This window comes from Equus asinus, chromosome 11 (assembly GCF_041296235.1).
Source record: "Equus asinus isolate D_3611 breed Donkey chromosome 11, EquAss-T2T_v2, whole genome shotgun sequence".
NCBI lineage: Eukaryota > Metazoa > Chordata > Mammalia > Perissodactyla > Equidae > Equus > Equus asinus.
In genome coordinates this window covers 37,274,580-37,281,745 of record NC_091800.1, presented here as the reverse complement: position 1 = coordinate 37,281,745, position 7,166 = coordinate 37,274,580, and positions in this window count along the sequence as shown.

Below are 7,166 nucleotides of genomic sequence, written 5' to 3'. Positions count from 1 at the left end.
AAAGACAACACACTACATAATTTATTACTGGTATTTATTTTCATTTTGTTTAAACTTGGGTTTCTATTTTCCTTTAACATTGTAATAAAAAATAATTGTTTTAGTTTTCATGATTAAAATAGCCCTATATGAGAAAATATCTAATAGAAAATTATGACTTTAAAAAATTAAACAGTAACGGGGCTGGCCCCGTGGCCGAGTGGTTAAGTTCGCGCAATCTGCAGCAGGCGGCCCAGTGTTTCGTTAGTTCGAATCCTGGGCGCGGACATGGCACTGCTCATCAGACCACGCTGAGGCAGCGTCCCACATGCCACAACTAGAAGAATCCACAACGAAGAATACACAACTATGTACCGGGGGGCTTTGGGGAGGAAAAGGAAAAAATAAAATCTTAAAAAAAAAAAAAAAAAAAAAAAAAATTAAACAGTAACCCAATTGCTGTATTGCTCAAGGCTCATAAATACCAGTTGAAGTTGAGATTTACTTGTAAACATGAACATAAACCCAATATGCATTCTGGAGTATTTTGAAGGTACATCAGGATACATTTTTAGAGTTAAAGGTAACAAAAGAAATATGTTGATTAGAAACAAAGAATAACACATTTGAAATTCAGCACCTTAAATCTTTCAAATTCACTGACCGTTACACACAGATTTAACTGGATCCTCAATTTTCTAGAATTAATTGAATTTTAGATATGGTTTTTAGGATGACAACTTTAATTTCTTGTTATTCTTTGGTATTTCACAAGCTGATCATTGCAAAGTAAAATCATATTAAAATATTGCGCATTTAAAGTTTGAGGTGTTTTTTCATTGCAAATATGAGTATAAAAAGAGGTGGGAAAAAAATGCAAGGCCACATGAAGACCCTACCTAAACTTTTGTTGTGCTTTTTAGCTTTATTTCTAAGCTGCTATTTTGGATTATGCTCATTTTGCATTTTCTTTTAATTGCTAGGTCAAAAATTTGTATAGAAAAAAACTTTTGTTACATATTAGAAGGTGAAATTTCAAACCATGTCAATTTTAAAAGAAAGTTCACAGAATTTTATAGAGATGTACTGACTACTCACAAAAGAAATGCAATGATAATTACAATTGAAAATTCGTTCATTAATAACTCATACCGTCTTCAGATTTATCGACAGAATCAGTCATAATTATTAAAATCCTGTTTTGAAAGGTTTTCCAAAACATCACTTTACAACATTTCCACAGAATTGTAGATGCTTGAAATAGAAAAGACTAATTCATCTGAAGAGTGCTGTCCAACGGAAATGTAATATGTTACAAAAGTGAGTCACAAATATCACTTAAAATTTTCTATAGTTACATAAAAATAGTAACGAGAACATGTGCAAGTAATTTTAATAATATATTTCATTCAGCACAAATATACAAAATATTTTCATTTCAACATATAATTACTATAAAATATTAGTGAGATATTTTGTATTCTTTTTCTCTGTTTCTTCAAAAATCATTATGTGTTTTACATTTAAAGCACATCTCAGTTTGGAATAAACATTTCATGCGCCCAATAGTCACATGTTATTGTCTGCGATGTGGGATGGCATAGATCTATAGCGCCCCACTATCTTGATCTTCAGGTGTGAGAATACTTATTTTGAAGTGAGTTGATGTGGATGAAGGCCAGAGATGTGATGTATTTAGATAGGTACTGGCCTCTAGAGAGGCAACAGAGCTACTGGATGCAAGAATAAACACTGGAGCCTACAGCAACTGAGTCCTGAGTCTCCTGTTGACTCTGTGTGTCAATAAGCTGTGTGACCTTGGCATGTTATCTTTCCTCCCATTTGCTTAGTTTCATCAAAGGTAATAATCTCACAGAGCAGTTACACAATGTATGTAAAGTTCTTATTACAGTTCCCCGTATATTAGGAGAATTATTGTAAGTATTCCTGCTTTACCCAACTTACTGTCTTTCTGTAAATTATTTATCTCCTATCATATACTTTCTACTGTTAAAAATCAGTTTGGAATAATTATTGATTGTAGAATTCATTTCAACATAATAAGAGCTTCTTGGATCAATATGCTACTGCTAAGTAAAACGTGTGCAATTTTTTTGAATATGTTTGTAAGGCTGAATAACTCACCTTCTCAGAACTGGCTATTAAAATCTAAAATCATCTGTTAAAATTTTAGATATTTCTGTATTTATACTATTTATCTTAGTACCAAATTAGCCAATTCTTTTATTGCATAGTATATAAATCAAGTTTCTGTATATTTTCATGTAACTTTTTAGTTATCACTGGACCAAACTCTTCATCCTTGTTTTTTTCCCCCCTTTTTAATATCTACTTATAATGCCACTTGATTCCCGTAGTCATTTTGAGCTTTTTCTCTGAACTCCTTCCAATCTGTCTACATTTCTCTGCTACTGAGGCAACCAGAACTGAATGGTACTTTGATGCAGTTCATCAGAATTACATAAGGAAGGCTATCATCCATGTGTCCCAGGATGTCATGATTCTCTGCCTGCAGATCAAAGTAACAGTGAACTTTTATGCATTTTATTGAAGCATCAGCCAGATCTTTTCAGTGGATGACTAAGGTGCTCTTAGAAGAGAAGAGTCAAAATTAATAAGACTCAGAGAGAGGGTCTAAAAGAAATGGAATCTATTCAACAGCATTTTCAGAACTTTTTTTAAAAGAGACTTTAGGCTTAGAATTGGACTTTATCAAAAACCATTTGAGGCAGGTAGATATTTGTCTAATGTTAGTGGGAATGGGGGAGTGGAGATAGGAAAAGTAAAGGATGGGAAAGGTAAATGTAAACATGACAATGACATTTTGCAGTCCTAGTGAGTTTATAAATAACTTCTTTGTAAATATATCAGTACACAGAAAATATATTGTCTAAATTTGTTCTTTTTTGTCTTTTGTTTTGATGTGCCCCAATTTTTTTTGTTTAATGTTTTTCAAATTCTTTACTAAAAAGTTTATTCAGATTTTGGTAACTACTTGATTATATGTTTGTAGTATCACATTTTTAGAGTAAATAAATTTAATTTTATATTTTTGCATTTGTGTCCATTTACAGAATGTAAAATATACACAAAGTACGTGCCAGTGAACCAAATTGTTCAGGCTGTGCAATTTCAGTTAGCTGATATAGTAGCCAAGCTCATTAGAAAAGTGTATGCCAAGCTAAATTTAAGAAGAAAAGATGATCTCCTTTCACTTTGGAGAATGTGAGAATGCAAAGACAGAATTAAAATGCCTACTGCAATCAAGACTCATTGACACTCTAAGGAAACCACAGGAGTTAGGCTACTACACTTCCTGGGTATTATTTTTAGCCAATTGAAGAAAGGAGTATTGTTTCTGTAATTCTTTGTGATTCTGTTTTGTGTAGTAAATCCTATTGAATTTATTTGTGCTTCTATCATGATGTTGGAGCTCATAAAAGCAGAGTATCTCATTTTTCTTTGATTAAATCCCTGTAATCTGGTGCCCAGTTACGCTTTGATAATAATGCTGCTGAAGAATCAACTTTGTAACTGATTGTTGTTAATATCTAGTACAGGAAACACTGAATAAGTCATTGGATTAAAATCCAAGTATGACAATATTGTGTTGTTGGCATTTACATGTGAACATGTGAATGCCAAGATCTTGCATCTTTCAAAATTTAGGCAATATACCTGAATTTAGAAATCCTACTTATTCTGAATAAACATACATTCCTGTACTTAGAATTTTGAGAAGGTTAGTATAATGGCGATTTTTAATATGTAATCGGCACCTGAAAAAACCTGAATATACTAAAATATGAAATATAAAGTTACTTTAATGATTTTGACAATAATTGCACTCATCAAGTTCAAGCTAAATAATGTTTTAAGCTTATAACTTCAAACTTTAGGTAATTGTTAATATACAATATACTATCTACCTAATTATTTTGTTGTCAAGGTTTATCCCTAAAGAGGGAGATTTATTTTTTCAACAAAAATAAGCATACAGATTAGTCATCTACTTATAATTTTTAAGGACTACATCAGGTACGTGATGATTCTTTACAAATTCCACTTTAAAATTTCAACTACAATTTCACATTGTATTTCAAACTGAAATGTATTTCTAATGTGCTAAGGGAAAATGAATGTTTATTATTATTCTTATGGGAAAGAATTAGCAATCTATGACCATTAAAATTCTGTTAATATATAGGAAGACAATCATATTTTCGTTATTCTTATATATTCCCTATGAACATAAGAATAATGATGACTTCTAATTTTTAGGATTATTAGTAAGCAATTTGTATTTCCCCATAGCAACTGTTTGCTAGTCTTTCCTTTAAAAAGTTCCATTTAAAATCTATAAATGGAACTATAGATGGTTATACGTATGTCTGTACTTTTAGAAAAGATGGTGTTCTAAGTAAGCATGCCAAATAGATAATTTTGCCATTTGTGCTTTTTCATTTTTTAAATTATTTTTGCCTTAATACTCCCTTATTTGATATGATGAAATAAATGCATACACTTCCTTTTCAAGAGCATCCATGCTAATTTGTCAAAAGTTTATATTGGACCATATAGTTAACCTTAATATGTAACCCCATGAAGAAACATTTTTGGAAAATATTTTCTTAAAGTGGTGTATTCTATTGGAGTGATGGTAGTTTTCTGACAAACCTTTGCTTCGAGAACTATGTGGTAAACACAGTTTCATATCAGCATCGTATGGGTCTTAGAGGCAGCAAAGGTAACTATCAATTCCAGTCAAAGTAAGTTGAGTAAAATATGAACTTAACTGAAAATTACACTGATGAATGATTAGCACAGTTATGGTATATTTTTCCCCTTTGAACTGACTGCAGAATGATTTATTTGCTTGCAATAGCCTCCTGAGTCACATGTGAGAGCTCAGTTACTTGTGAAGGGGGCCTGCCTATGTGACCAAAAAAGTGTCTTCATTTGACGTTGACTTGATGTTTTCTCCTGCCACCTGCATAGACTTACCTAAAAAGGCAAAGTATCCACAGCCAAATCTTGACTGCTTGGTGTCATTTAAACAAAATGTATATACTCTTAAGGTTTATAACATTGTACTTGAGTTTCGTTTCATGTCTGCATTTTCCCCCTCAAATGCAAGCCCATTGAGGGAAGCAACGATGTCTTATTCATCTTTGTACATTTAGTACACAGTTAGTCTTTCAACTATTTCCTTGATAGTTCAAGAATAAAAACATTACTGACTCATGCAGTTTAGAAATATGGGGATTATACATGAGTCAAAATAAGTACTTTTAAAACTAGGCTAACTATTTAATAAATTAGTCATTGTTTTAGAACAAATATAGTTGTTTTCTGATGAAAATCTTTCTAGAAATGAATTTGCAGTTGATTTATATAGCTTACTGAATTACATCATTGCCGTTTTATACTACTGTGGTAATTTGGAGAGTTTACAAACATGTCATTATGGAAAGTTATTATTCCTCGCTTTTCTGCAGATGGAAAGCTACCACTGGTACTTTTTTGCCGATTAGACATTGACTTCAGGGGGAAATGAAATACAACTTTTATCTATCTCTGAGAGTAGCTCTAACAGCTATTTCTTTATTACCCACATGGTCAGACAAAATATGACCGAATATTTTGGTTCAGGTATATTTAGCATTGTTCCAATTGTGTGGTAATGAAAGAATTTTGTGATTATCTTTGAAATTGTAACTCAAAGCAAAACTAACTTAAAAAATACAGTTTGCAAACTCTCAACCAGAGTATGAAGAAGTTTGTGTATTCATAAACTTCCCTGAAAATATACTGCATACCTTTGCCTCTACAGAGATATCCATGGTGTTCCTTCCTGAACCTTACTTGCATCCACTTTTCTTTGCAAGGAAATGAACTTCATCTTTATTGAAAGACTTTCATTTCATAAAAATGAAATTTTGTATACAGTCTACAATTGCTGTTTTTCCTTGGAAATTCAGCATCTCATGTTCTGAAGTTAAAATTGGGTTACTGACTTCCAAGTATGAGGAGGAAATAGGGAAACTTGCATTAGCAAAATAATTGGTACTGGAAATACTATTTAGAATGTATTTTGAATTAAATAGTCTTTTACACAGATATATAAATACATGCATCCACAAATGCGAATACAGTGCTGACAACAGGTGATGTCAATGCTGCCCATTATAGATAACTCGAACTCTTAGTAAATTATCTGCCACTATCTGTAGGCCCTGCCACCCTAAAAAGCAAAATATAACTAGCTATCACTATGCTTTGAACATATAACCAGTACATTTACAATAATTACATTTACATGTACCTTTCCTAAGCAGTTTATGGTTTTTAATTCGCTTATTCACCTTAAATGAGTAAAAATATACCTTATTAACTTTAATAATTAAACGTTGGAATTAATAGGAATTTAACATTTTCACTGCTGTTTTATTCTATATTTTCTTGACCATTTGATTATAATATTTATAATAATTTTAGTATCATAACATTATAACCCCAGACAGATAAAATTCTTCTTCTTCTAAATCCACCCCCTGTATCCTTTGCCAAATAAATTATTATGACGGATGTATCACAATTCATTTAGGTTTCAATCCAATTTCACCTGACTGGCTGCTTGACTATCACTTCCAGTCCTTCTGGCATTTCTCAAAATGGCCTTTAAGTCTGAACTTTCTAGAACTTTGCTTTCTTTATAAACACATTCATGTTATCTCATAAAGCTATTACGAAAATTAATCAACAATGAATATAACACCTAGTACACTACGTGACATTAGTAAATGGTAGCTGTTGTTATTATTTATTATTATTATTATTTACCTCAGGCATCACATATTGCCAACAGATCCACAGTAAATCTCTAACCTTCCTATTCTAAATACGTTAAATAGATTCAAACAAGTTGTTGCATCCTTTGCATGGACTATCTTCATTTTCTTAGCTTCAAAACTTTTAGTGCTTTTCCACAGAAGTGGAACTTGAATATGAAGAATTATTTTTATACCGACATTATCCCCAACCTGTGGCGTAATTGTGCAGGAAACAAGAGTTTTAGGTGGACCAATTCCTGTGCAACAATGCATAATTAATATCTTCAAGTAAATTAAAATTGCCTAAGTGGCAAAATCCACATAGTTAAGCTC